The sequence below is a fragment of the Macaca fascicularis genome, chromosome 18, assembly GCF_037993035.2.
Source record: "Macaca fascicularis isolate 582-1 chromosome 18, T2T-MFA8v1.1".
NCBI classification, from domain to species: domain Eukaryota; kingdom Metazoa; phylum Chordata; class Mammalia; order Primates; family Cercopithecidae; genus Macaca; species Macaca fascicularis.
The window spans coordinates 49,357,709-49,372,880 of record NC_088392.1 but is presented as its reverse complement, the minus strand read 5'-3'; positions in this window follow the sequence as shown (position 1 = coordinate 49,372,880).

Below are 15,172 nucleotides of genomic sequence, written 5' to 3'. Positions count from 1 at the left end.
GTTTGTTGTGATTAAATCTTAACTGGTGCCTCTCAATTTGTGAATTAAGTTTTCTTCACTTTCCCACTATCGTGATCACACTTGCCCTCATTTTGCTCTTACATTGAGGATAATTCTCTATGTTTAATACATTTAAGTATAAACCATGTTTGGTAAGCACATAATTATTTTATTTTTATTAGTAGTGACTCTTCCTTCCCCTTTTTTTCCTCCTCCTCATCCTCCTTCTCCTCCTCCTCAATATTTCTTCTAGAGACCAAAATCATTTTGGACTGTACCGCATGATCTAGTGATCCATATTCCATGTTGATCCCCTTTTTTTTATCTTGTTGTTCATTTCCTCTTGTTTCTGTTTGTTTCTCTTAAAGCTTATCCTCAGTATCGAGGATTGTATTTACTGTTGCTGTAATTGTTTTTCATTTATATCTGCCACTAAAAATTAGCTTCAGATACTACGTTATTCATTTTTCTGCACCACATATCTTTTTTGGTCACTTATCATGTGACAGAAGCAAGGTCTGTCAATATATTCAAAATATGTTATATTTTAATCTTGTTTTCTGTTTTATGAAGATTATTTTAATGCTAAATATTCCTTGGACAATTTTAGCATTTTCTTATTCTTATAATTCAAATTCTTGTAGGCCTGTGCTGATATAAGTTTTCCTTTTTCATAAACAAAGAGATCTCTGGCCAGGTCCATGTTGCATTGTAGGCCCTGACAATGATCATTTTCAGTCCTGAAAGCCTGTGTAGCAACAGATGCAATAGAAGTCAAAGCTCTGAAGCTGGAGGCTAGAAAGGTGTACCAAGCACAGTTCTTGGTACACTGAAGATTTCTATCCAAGGTTCTAGTAATATTTACTTTTAGATAGAAATTCTCAGTTTAATTTTTCTGGCTTATCCTGGTATGAGCCTGGATGAGAAAAATCTATTATGAATAAAATGCTGGTTTCTGTTGATAGAGGAGAGTTAAAACCCAAATACAACAAACCTTCTTAATAAAACTGATGCTGCCAGAACATGGTGGTGGAGTTACTTTTGCCTCATTCTTCAGTGTAAAATATAGACATGACTAGAGGCAAATCATACTGATTGGGCAGTTGAAGGACCTGAGCAGTGCCATTAATTTCTGGGGACCATGTCTTCTTTTGTATTTACAAAATGGAAGTGAAGAAACAAGTTCCCTCAAGTATCTAACTCTAAAGCTGAACCCATTAGTAAGGTGTTTTTTTGAAAATCCTTAACATTATATAAAACGCTCTAGTTAATTATTATTTTTAGTAGATGCAGTTGCTGCATAAAATGAGTGTTTTTCAATGGACACAGCAAAGTCTTGGTTTCCAAAGTCATATTAAACTCTCTTATTTTGTTATTCTCCTTAATTTTCTCCTCTCCTCTGATATCCTCTCCATTCACTTTGCTCTTCCCCTTGCAATTCTCTTCTCATTAGTTGCAATTAAAATGTCTCTTCATAAACAGCCACAAGATGGTAGGATTTGAGTAAATTAATGGAGCAATCTGATTGGATTTCCCAATCAGATTATGGAAAGGAAAAAATGGAAAGAAATTGTTCACATAATTGCCCTATAGTACAGAAAGGAAAAATTAGGGCCTCCTAAAACATCTAGATAAATGGAAATGAATGGTAGTAAAGATGGACTTCTAAGGGTGTATTTTTATGTGTTACTCTTTCAAAATTATCTTACTTTTTTATTACAAAACTGGTATGAGTTATTTTACTCAATTTGGAACATAAAGGAAAGCAGACAGACAATGGAAAAAATTCAGTTGTTATCTCACCACCTTGAAATAACCATTGTGGAAATATGCATGTATTATCCAAAATATATTTTCTTTTTCACTCTTTGTGTTTTAACATGAAATTGGGGCCCCATTCATTTGGGAGGCCAAGGTGAGTGAACCACTTGAGGTCGGGAGTTTGAGTCCAGCCTGGCCAAAATGGTGAATCTCTGTCCCTACTAAAAATACAAAAATTAGCCTGGCATGGTGGCGGGCACCTGTAATCCCAGCCACTTCCTAGGCTGAGCCAGGAGAATTGCTTGAACTCAGGAGTCAGAGGTTGCAACCAGCTGCGATCGTGCCACTGCACTCCAGCCTGGGTGACAGAGACTCTCAAAACAAAACAAACAAACAAACAAACAAAAAACGAAAAAGAAAAGAAAAGAAATTTGGGCCAATCTTGATATACTTATGGGCAACCTCTTTTCCCATGCTTAACAATATACCAAATACTTTTTTATTTCATTTTACATTCTGCAAAAATACTTTTAGTACCATCATGTGAATGCAAATTTAAAACCAATCTGTTCTTATCATGTTTTTGTGTTCTTTCAATTTTTATTATTAGAAATAACTATGTGATACATTTCTGTAGATAAATATTTTTTTCTAACTACTGATTATATCCTTAGGTTAAAAATAGACTTTAGTCTTTTAACAACAGCTGCCTTCAAGAATTTTTCTTGTCCTTTAAAATAGAATACGTGTGAATGCACCTCAGAGTCCTAATGTACATAAGAGTACTAATTTTCCAAAGTTAAGTCAAGCATATTAACTGTTCCTTTTTTTTATATTTTCTTTAAAATTAAGACACCTAAAGGAGCATAAATCAACCACTATTAAAAACTAAGAACTTCTTGATATCTAACTTCATTTTTTATACAGTACATGAGTAATTAATTCTGTGTCTGGTGGGATCCTGCCAACAGTTGCATCCAGAATATTCTGGACCAGCTAGACGTTCCTGTGTCCACAGAAAAAGACTCATTTTATGCAACAACTGTATCTAGTAAAAATAATACTTAATAAGAGCATTCAATATTATGTTAAATATTTTGAAAATCCTTCTTACCAGTGGGTTGGGCTTCCCCTAAAGGGAACTTGTTCCTTCACTTTCACTTTGTAAGTAGAGAATATATATGGCCATTATTTTTACCTGCTTTACAGTGCTTACAATATTATGTAATTTATCTATGTTTTCCATTATGAATGTTAAAAGACCTTAGGCTCATTTTTCTTAGCAAACTTGTACTAAAAAATACCCATGGATGCAATCTTTTTAACAAGCGAATGCATATGGAATATGATATTTTCTGGACTTAACTGTGGTGCTCATAATTTTATGACAAAGAACAAGGAAATGGATTATATTGTTCATCTTTGCTGTACAAAGAATGCATTTGCTTCCCAATGCAAGGGCATGAGACAGCTTCAGAAAGAATCTCCAGTTTACTTGATCATTGAAAGTAAATATTTTTATGAGTTAAAGCTTAACTAAGTTTTCACGTGAGAAACCCATACTAAACGTAACCTCTGACTTCCCTGAAAAGTACACATTTAGAAAGAGACTGTATGTTTCTAGCCATGGTGTTTATCCTGATAAAAAATAAATCCATATGTAGCCTATAATTGACCTATCAAAAATCAATACCCTGGGAGGATTTGAAATTGAATACTTTGTACAAGTTAAAGAACAGTGAAATTAAGGTGAAAAGCACTGGATTCAACCTAGGATTCCTGGAAGGAAGAAAAAATACAGAGCAGGAAGGAAAAAGTGAAGGAACCAAGGTTGAGAGATTGGGTTGAATTGTCGTTTGCTTGTACATGAAGTAATATTGCCATTTATCTCTTTTACTTCTTCACCTTATTAGGTGTTTCTGCCCCCACCTCCATCCCCACCCCATATCATGCAGGCTCTGAGATAGAGAATAGGAAGACGGTAGTTCCTGGACACAGGATAATCCAAGATGTAACATTTTATCTTTCTATTATCTTCCAAAGCTGTCACTTAATAATAACTTCTGTCCCTCACCACATGATTAATGCATGCCATGGTCAGCATGAATAACTAGAGAACTATCTTGCAGTAATGGTCCAAGTGTCTGGAGCTAATCAGACAGAAATCTACAAAGAGAAGTTTGAGAAAATTTCTCAAGGCACTTCAGTACATTGATGACCAACTACTAAAGAGAATTCACCGAGACAGGAAACATCAATACTCTTCCACAAACCTTGTAATTTCCCATCAGTATGTGTCTCTGTGGATCACATTCTTTCCAGCACACTTCCATGCTTACAAATAGACTTATTATCAGGTGTTTACTTAACGACATAAATGGATCCTTAGTAAAAGAGAGGAAGAAACAAACTACATACTTCAATGACATAAACTGATCCTAAGTAAAAGAGAGGAAGAAACAAATTACATTTATTTTTTCTTAAAGTTTCAAAAAACAGTTGTTTTTACAAAATAAAATTGTCAGTTGAAAAAATATTTTCTGAACAATTATATTTCAGGAATGAGCTAAAAAGTAGAAATATTAATTATCTTTCTGCAAGCTCGAATAAAAGCTTTCTGCAAAAATTCAGTGTAACGAACAATTTTCTCATATAATTTGAACTTGCTTTTAGAGACAGGGTCTTGCTCTGTTACCCAAGCTGGAGTGCAGTAGCTCAATCATGGTCCACTGCAGCCTCAAACTCCTACGCTCAAGCAATCCTCCTGCCTCAGCCTCCCAAGTAGCTGAGCTGGGCCTACAGGTAGGCCCCACCACATCCAGCTAATTTTTAATTCTTTTGTAGAGACAGGGTAGTGTTACGTTAACTAAGCCTGATCTTGAACTCCTGGCCTCAAGTGATTTTCAGGTCTAGGCCTCTCAAAATGCTAGGATTATAGACCTGAGCCACGCTCCTGGTCTTGAATCTTTTACTCTTTTAAACTAGAATGTAAACACACATAAAGGGTTTTTTTGGTGGTGGTTGTTGTTTGTATGTGTGAGTGCACATGGATTTCCAGATACATACTCTCTCTTCACATGAAATAGCATGATGGTAGGGTCCTATCACTTTCTACACTGTAATCATATATTTGAGATAACAGAAATTGGGGTTTCTACAGAATTTATAGCTTACTATAAGCTGTCAAACAACTAGGTGAAACACTGCATTCAATTTACTGTCGGTCATGTCAAACTTTGGTAAAGTCATATTGGAGGTCAGGGATATTTTTAGCCTCTGTCTTGACCTCCCAGATCTTAAGGTCCCATCAGTGTGATATGAACTTGACTATGTTTTATAAGATGTGAAACACGGCCTGTAATATTTAACCCCTAGTCCTACCTGCCCAAGTACAAGGCAACATCCTCACCTAAGGCTTAGGACATAAATAAAAAACAACTGGATAATCTGTTTGACATCACCTGTCTTAAAACCTATGCAATATATGTAGTTATCTCCCCCAAGAATATTGGCCTTACGAGGACATGGGAACAGGACAAACTTCACATTTGGCAGAGCACACTAATCAACAATCTTGATCTTGTGGCAGTGTGAACTGAGGATAGGTAAGAGATTATCCAAGAGAAACTGAATGATATTTTCTTTGAGTCTCTCTTTAACATATTTATTAGCATATGTTTATGTGGCTATAGCAAGAGGAAGAAGAATCACTGTGTTGCATTTATTAATTCTCCAATAAGCTCCAGAATAGCGTAGAAACCCTATTAACCGAAGTATTTGAGAGAAGAGTCGATTGGTTAATCAAAAACTGATTTCTTTAAATATAAAAATATATATTTATTCATTAGTTATTTGTCTTTTTTGGAACCCATGAATTTGTACCCATTGAGTCTTATTTCTTTTTAATAAAAAGCACATCCATAATGTATTATCTATACGTTTTAATTTGGGCTTTAAAAGGTTGAATAGCTATATATTTCAACCTTCTTTCTGGCACACTTGATCATATGTACAGAGAATTATCAGGTGATTGTATAAGTTATCATCATTCATGTACTGGTGAAAACATAATATACCTATCTTTATCTATTTCTATCTGTTACTAACATAAAGAAGTAATGTAATTTGAATTTTTGTCAATATCTGAAATCTACAGTATCTAAAAATATACTTACTGAATCTTGTGTACTTGGTACGTTACTTGAACTTATTTTATATTCATTAATGTAACTGTAAAATCCTTATAATAAATATTGATTTTGAAAACGATAAGTTTTATGTACAATTTTAAGAAATTTGAAATAGTTGAATACATTAACCAATTAACATTTCATATACATAATAAGAGGTTGTTTTGATTACATAATTTTAGAACAAAATATACCATCTTTTGAGCCAAAAAACTAACTATACAAATTAAAAAGTAGTATAAAACAGAATGATCAAAATCAGATTTCATCACAATTCTGATGTTTATAAAATATTTAGCAGATTCAATATTATGATATTAAACACTGTGTAATCATTAAAAGTACACACAATTAAAATTACCTTATTATATTTAGGACATGAGTCTTTAAAAATAACATCTTTGAAATACTTTGCATCTTATGGAGGTTGAATGAAAGGCAAAATTTCGATCCCACTTTCTCAAAATATCAACAAAGAGAAAAAAACTAAATAATTAAATGAATTATCATTGTAAGTAAATTCTCCTTATAAAAATAAGAAAAAAATGTTAAAAATTAGAGTAAAATCATCTACAACAAAAACTCCTGCAGTAATATCACTTCAAATTAGGCAAATATTTATAATTGCCATCTAAATTCAAACTTTAAAAAATTAAGAACTGAAATTTAACTAAAAATTGTAGCAATATACGATTTTGACACAATTCTAAATTTATTTTTTATGTCCAATAATTATATTGATATTTGACTTTGATCAAATTTAATTTTAATACTCAAAATTCTATCATTTAACTTTTAACCAAAATATGTATTAGCTGCATGTTGAAAAATAGGTATCTCAAACACATCATTACAAAAACGAAATTCAGTTTCCAAAGAAATACCTCTTATCTTCATTTCCAAAAGATATTTTGGAATTTTTAAAGTCTATTTATGTCTAGCACTCTGGCGAAAACCACCACTATCTTTCCCCTATTGAGAAGAAACTTTTCAGTGGGTTCTGCACTTTTCTTCTTGCTTTCTTACAACCTCATCACAAGAAGTGATATTTTTAAATAATATCACATAGTGCCCTATAAACTCCTGTGATGAATTCCCAGTAATTTTCTTTTGAATCTGCATTTCTTACTTCCATCTAAAGAAAGCTCCTTGTACCATCACTTGCCTACCTGTATCTGAAAACTTCTCAATTCACTATTCTACTCACATACATCTCACCAAGCTTGTTCCTGCCTTAGGAACTTGCTCTGTATCCTGATTTGAATGTTTGACCCATAGATTCTCCTGGCTAGAGAAGGATCAGCTTTAATAGCTCCTCTTCTGAAAGGGTCTTCATATCAGTCAAAGGTTCTAAGCCGTTTGTAAGTCCCATATTCCTTTGAGGCTGGAATGCATGCTAGATACTCTTTCTGCCCAAATTGCACACATTCACAGACATGGAATTTTTTATACCATTTCAAAGAGTTCATGAAATCTATTAAATATATATAGTAAATATTACTTAATATATATTAGATATATATATGCCCTAGGATATTAAATATATATACACACACATATATATGTGTGTGTGTATATATATATGCCCTAGGAATTCGAGTACCCCAGTGAAGAACAATGGAGCACTCCAATCCCTGAAACAATACTTAATCATCTCCCTAGAAGTTATCATTGTCTAATATTACATTTTCATCTGTGTATTTTTTTTATCTGCGTTGTACCTATTTTTTTCTCTTGAATTTAGGTTTTATGAGAAGAGACATGTTTTTTTTCTTTTCTTTCTGATTCACTAAATTCCCAGAATCTTCAGTAGTACCTAAATTTGAGTAGGCATTCAATAAATAGCTGTTAAATAAAGAAATTGATGCATTAATACTTTTATCCTTATCATTTATGAAAATTAGAGGAAAGAGTAAACATAACAGAGGCCTGGCTTATGTTGATTTTGGTGTATCCCAGGTTCAAGAAGTTTCTGGGCCTCACTCCAGTAACCCCAGTGGCTTCTGCTCCTGGTACCTGAGAACCAAGTCATGAAACATCAGCTGACCAATATGTGTGGTGAAGAAGTTGAAGAGCCAAACACTCCAGGATAGAGTAAAACATACTCATTGCAGTGGAACTGAGACCTGATTGTTTCCTGGGAACAGATTGATTTGGAGAAAGTATACAGTGGCCAGAAGAAAAATAAATCAAAGCCTGTGAGTTCGAAAGATTGGAAGATGCTGCAATGGGTTTGAGGTAATTTGGAAGTGGTTTATTTCAATGGGTTAAAAGTATAGTGTTTTGTATCCCAGAGATGTAAGTTTAATTTCCAACCCTGCCATTTACTAGTTGTGAGATGTTGGGTAATTTTATTCAACCATCAAATTGTACAGAATTTGGCTAGATTGCTGATGAAAATGTTTGACCCTTTCACCCAGCTTAGATTACTGCAAAGTCTCATGGACACCAAGGTTACAACTTTTTACAACTTTATATGCTTCATTACTCAGCTTGTTCTCATGATTCTGTACTCATCCTACCCAATTTCTTTCCCCACTTTTTTTCCAATTCTTCTCTTCATGATTTTGATCTTAATGATACATAATTTCCATGTGCTATGTGTTTGTGTAATTTTATTCACATTCACGTTATGTAAATGACCTACCTATCTGGAATTCTGTTTCACTGTTGAATGTCTAGACTTTTTAAATCTTCCATAACCCTGTAGACAATTGGGTTGCCAATCCTAGAATTGTTTGGAAAATTTGTGTGGTATCCCTCATCTCACCATGAGGTGAGTACATTGAGATTACCAGTCAGGGCAGGCCAACATGGCACAGATTTGCACCCTGAGACTTTTGTTAAGCACCTTTCTTTATAAGCATCATTATCATCATTATTTTCCCAGCTCACTGAAAAAGTTGTTTTTCCAAATAAGATTCATGTTAGACATTGGTCTGATTTATTTCTATCAACAATCATACTCTTCATCATGTCATCATTTTCTCTTTATTGATTTTTTTGTTTTGAATAAGAAATAACTTTTCTGTATAAACAGCTCAACAGAACAGAATATTATATAAGACAGGGACAAGGAAAATTTGTATGCAAAGGGCTGGATAGTAAATATTTTAGGCTTTGTGGGTCATACAGTCTTAATTACAAGTATTAAAATCTGCTGTTTTGGCATCAAGTTGCCATAGACAATTGATAAATACATGAGTATAGCTATCCTACCACAAACCATATTTACAAAACTGACAGTAAGCCAGATTTGGCATGTGAGCCATAGTTTGCTCATTGCAATACAATAACAAATGAAATTTCCCATCATACGCTCTTTATATTTTTAAATTGCAGCTTATTTTTTAAAGAGATACAATACATAATCCTAATTGTGTAGATAATTGGCATATTTCTAAGGTCACTGATGAAAATCACAAGTTTTCTCCTCATAACAGTAACCTTGTTAAATCTCTTCATCAAAATACTTTTGACCTCACATATACATAGTCTCAAACCATAACTATATATACATGAAACTGTAGAATTGATCCTTTAATTCCTAAGATTGCTTTAAATGTTTTGCCTGAGTATGAGTGAAAATTTTTTAGAATAAAGTAATACTTTGTGTAAGAATTTACAAGAAAAAAACAAACAACCCCATCAAAAAGTGGGCAAAGGGTATGAACAGACATTTCTCAAAAGAAGACATGCATACAGCCAACAGACACATGAAAAAATGCTCAACATCACTGGCCATCAGAGAAATGCAAATCAAAACCACAATGAGATACCATCTCACACCAGTTAGAATGGCAATCATTAAAAAGTCAGGAAACAACAGGTGCTGGAGAGGATGTGGAGAAATAGGAACACTTTTACACTGTTGGTGGGATTGTAAACTAGTTCAACCATTGTGGAAGACAGTGTGGCAATTCCTCAAGGATCTAGAACTAGAAATACCATATGACCCAGCCATCTCTTTACTGGGTATATACCCAAAGGATTATAAATCATGCTACTATAAAGATACATGCATATGTATGTTTATTGCAGCACTATTCACAATAGCAAAGACTTGGAATCAACCCAAATGTCCATCAGTGACAGACTGGATTAAGAAAATGTAGCACATATACACCATGGAATACTATGCAGCCATAAAAAAGGATGAGTTCATGTCCTTTGTAGGGACATGGATGCAGCTGGAAACCATCATTCTTAGCAAACTATCCCAAGAACAGAAAACCAAACACCACATGTTCTCACTCATAGGTGGGAATTGAACAATGAGATCACTTGGACATAGGAAAGGGAACATCACACACTGTGGCCTATTATGGGGAGGGGGGAGGGGGGAGGGATGGCACTGGGAGTTATACCTGATGTAAATGATGAGTTGATGGGTGCTGACGAGTTGATGGGTGCAGCACACCAACATGGCACATGTATACATATGTAACAAATCTGCACATTGTGCACATGTACCCTAGAACTTAAAGTATAATAAAAAAAAACTGAAAAAAAAGAATTATAAAACACAAAGTAATGTATCTTCAAGATATAATATAGAGACAAAAATGATATATTGCATTTGCTAATACTTCGTTTTCCTCTGACATTTGAAAAGACACAGAGGATTTACCAGATTTAAAATTAGCCTCAATCCTGTAGAGGTATTTCTTTATCTTTTTTTTTACTTCCAAATTTCATTACTTATTCAATGGCTCCTACACTTATTGTCAATAAACTAGTTTTTAATTTACAGTTTATTATGCTCTTCTTCATACTCCCCCCACCCAAGGAAAATGTCAATGGCCTTCCACCACCTATACCATGTAGTACAAACTTCTTGGCAAAGAAATTAAAGTTGTCCACAATGTATTGTCCATTTACATCCTTAAGACTATTTCTTATATTCCTTTGCACAATTAAGTGAAACAATCAACTCTACTATGCTCTGAATACATCTTGGGCATTCCCTATTCTATTCATGGATTCATAGGATAGCTTCAGCCTTCAATAGCTTCCATTTCTCCTTTAATCTAAATCTACAATTCATGATTTCTGTATGGATATAGATACAGATAATATAGATATATGCATTTTCTAGGGAGAAGACAATATTGTTATTGTGTAAAAACCTTAGGTCTGAAGGAAGAAAGCAGAACAGTTAGAACTCTTTCCTAGGTTTTTTTCTGTTTGTTTGTTTGTTTGTTTTTCAGCTTAATCTGGTCTATTTGGTACAGCATTTGGAGAACATCTATAGTGCTCTTCTGTCAGATTCAAAGAGAGCCAGTCAGTCAACATCTTACTTATGGCACTGAGCATGTGACCACAAATGCCTGCGTGCTTCCCATTTTGTAGAGAAATGTCGGCTATATAATAAACAAATGAATTAATGAATAAATAAATATTTGACAGGAAAATAGTAGTAGGACATGGATCAGTTTGACTTAAATGAGCAGCTACCTAAAAATTAGAAATGACTTTGAGATATGATTTAATTACCAATAATCTTTCTTCTTTTGGGATATACCATCTGTTTAATCCTGCTAGTTTAAATATCATCTTGCTTCTTTGTGTTAGAAAAGGGTGTTTTCATTCTAATTTCTTAAGATTCTTACCAGGCTGATGTGCTCTGATTGGTAAATACAGTAAACTCAACCTTTAATTTCTCTCTCCTCTACCATGATTAGCTTCCACATGTAGAAAACCAGTCACTCTAGTAGCTATCCCACTTTTTCTTTCTCCTTTTCTTTATTCCCTTTCTTCTTCCAGCTTTCTCCTAGACACATGTGCATCTCTCTTCTTAGAAAAGCGTCTAGAAAAGACAATTCAGAATGCCAAGAGACCAGGGCAGAAGATCACATGGTTTTGAATATGTCCAACCGGAAGACAAAACACTTGGAGTAAACATAATGTATCCAATAAATGTAAGGGCTGATATGAGAGAGGCAATTATGTTTAGCTCATGTCTTGAAAAAAGTGAAACTAGAACCAACGAAGTAGGAGGCAGATTTAAGTTTACATTATCAGTTTTTGTAAGAAAAAAAGTTACCCAACAATAAATTATGCTGCCTACTGAAGAAGGAGGTTTCTTATCAGGTAAAACAGTGAATTTGAGTATGCCACAGATGTAAAAGAGATACATATAAATATCTTGGCCATTAATTCTGGTCATTTCGACTCTGCTGTGTTATTCAATACCACTACTTTGATTTAACCAAACAAACAAAATAAATGTGCAGCACAATAACTGTCTACAGAAATTTCTGAGAGTGGTAGTTATTGATTTTTCGCTCTCTCGCCCTCTCTTCCATCTACCTCTGATAGGAAACATTGCACCTGGTCATCAGTGTGGTCAATGATACAAACGGAACAAATGAAGACACCTCATGATTGTGTCAAAAGTGACTGCCCTAAGTAGGACCAAGTAGATTCCTTCTCTAGATGATACACAGGCTATGTGAAAAAAAAGTCCCATTCCCCTGGGCTGCTAAGTTAGATTATTATGATTTGTAAATGCCTGGTAGCTATTTTTTTCTCTGTCAAATCCAGAAAAAGCATGTACAGTAGGTAAATGTGTGACCCCACATAAAATATGAGCCAAAAGAAAAAAATGAGTAAAACCCCAAAGATGTTGTCAGGTCTCTTTGGATTCTTCCATGCCTCTGATCAGCTTCATCCCTGTGCTTCCCAGTTATACCATCCAATAAACTTTCTCTTAAGGATCTACTCTAACATAGGGATCAAATCTAATTTTATCAAGCTATATATACCAGGCATATTAAACTATCGATAGTTGGCATTTATAACATACTTGGTGGTCTTTTACCTCTGTAATGTAACCCTAGAGGACTGGAACAAAGAAAATAAACATCTTGCAAATGGCTTTTCTACCCACCTGTCTAGCACAGATTAATGGCACTGATAAGAGCTCAAGAAATACTTCACTGTGTGGATCAATCATCTGAATCTGATTAGGACTTTAAAGCTGTTCATCTTAGATATTTTTACCGATATTCCCTTAATGGGAGAAGAGAGTGAACTCAAACCCTAGAAGTCAGGAGCTTACTCTGAGCTGCCACCACTAATACAATATTTCATGAAATTATCATCTATCTTTTTTAATCATCAAAATTTGCATTAAAATATATGATAGATCATTTTTATTTCAATATAAATACAATATTTCAAAATTTTAATCTATGCTTCTGAAATTGTCCAGTAAAAGGTAATGTACTAAGAAGAAATACTGTGTTTATTATAACATGTATTTGCATCACCTCCAGATATACAGTGTTATAGCCCAAAAAGTACGTGTAACCTTATTTGGGAAAACCTGGTGGTTGCAACCAGGTTCAACCGGATAGAACAAAAAGTCATCTTGCTCTCCAGTAAGCGTTCTTGGAAGGAAATAAATTTTAAGATGTATCTCATATTTCTAGTCATTCTATGCTTTACTAAATCTGGCTATTGTTTGGTCCTAAATACAAAATATTGTCACACATCTGTCAGAATGTGTCAGGAAAGCTGCCTTATACATGGAGTACATGAGAAATATTCAGGTTTACTGATTAAAGAAACTCCGTCAAGCATCTCTTATAATTTACATATAATATTTGAAATTAATATGCTAGCTAGGTGCAGCAGCTCATGCCTCTAATACCAGCACTTTGGGAGGCTGATTGAGTTCAGGAGTTCAAGAACAGCCTGAACAACATGGCAAAACCCAGTCTATACAAAATATATTTTAAAAATTAGTCAGGCACAGTGACACTCATCTGTAGTACCAGTTCCTTGGAAGGCTGAGGTGGGAAAATCACCTGAGCCCAGGAGGTTGAGGCTGCAATGAGCTATGATGGCACCACTGCACTCCAGCTTGGGCAACAGAGTGAAACCCTGTCTCAAAATAACAACAACAACAACAACAACAATAATAATAATATGCTCTTTGCTATCTGGAAAACTGTAGTTGTCAGTCTTAAGAATAAGGTTTCTTGAGATACTCATTACAAGTAATGAATTAGGTGAAAGAAAACAAGAAAAAGAAAAAGAAGGAAGGAAGGGAGGAAGGGAAAGAAAGAGAGAAAAAGAGAAAGAAAAAGAAGAAAGGAGAAAGAAAAAGAAAGAAAAGAAAAAGAAAGAGAAAGAAAGAAAGAAAGAAAGAAAAAAAGGAAAGGAAGGAAGGATGATGGAAGGAAGAAGGAAGGAAGGAAGCAAGCAAGGAAGGAAGGAAGAAAGGAAAGAAGGAAGGAAGAAAGGAAAGAAGAAAGGAAAAAAGGAAGGAAAAAAGGAAGGGAAAGAAACAATTATCACCCAAAGACTCTAACTTGGCAAGTTTATTTTGGTGTCTGCTTGACCTGCTTTGAGAATTCAAATTACCCTGGGAATTGGATAGAACAAGCATTAGAAGTGGTTACTTTTACCAAGTGGTATCTTGGGAGGAGTCAGACTGAAATTTAAAATGTGATATAAATTATTCACCAGGATGTTAACATTTTAAACAGAGTCTTTTCACATCTCTTATTCCACTGGGATCCACAGTGATCCTCTTAGATAGATAAGACAAGTATCATTATCCCCACTCTATAGATGAGGATATTTATGCCCATGAAAGTTGGGTGAATTGCTCAAGTTAGATAATATTCTAATTATAAAGCTAGAAGTATATCCTGGAGTCCTCTCTTTCTGAGATGTGTCTGTTCACTTCTTTGATGCTGGCTATTCAGAAAAAAGACACTGTACTTATTGATACTCTGGAACTGAGAACTGACAGTACATTTAGATATCACATAATAACTAGACTGCTGTTACCAGAGATCTTGGCCATAGAATGGTGTTTTCTGTTAAAACAAAACAAAACAAAACAAAAACAAAAAGGCATAAGGTATAAGTCATATGTAATAATGGATAAATAACTATTTTGCAACACATTGCTCAAATATGATGGAAGAACAAATTCTCAGTTCAACATCTTAGAAGTGATATTTTATTTTATTTTATTTTATGTATTGATATATTTATTGAGATAAAGTCTCACTCTGTTGTCCCGGCTGGAGTGCAGTGGGGCAGTCTTGGCTTATTGCAACCTCTGCCTCTCGAGTTCAAGTGATTCTCCTGCCTCAGCCTACTGATTAACTGGGGTTACAGGCACACGCCACCATGCCCGGTTAATTTTTTTATTTATAGTAGAGATGGGGTTTCAACATGTTGGCCTGATTGGTCTCGAA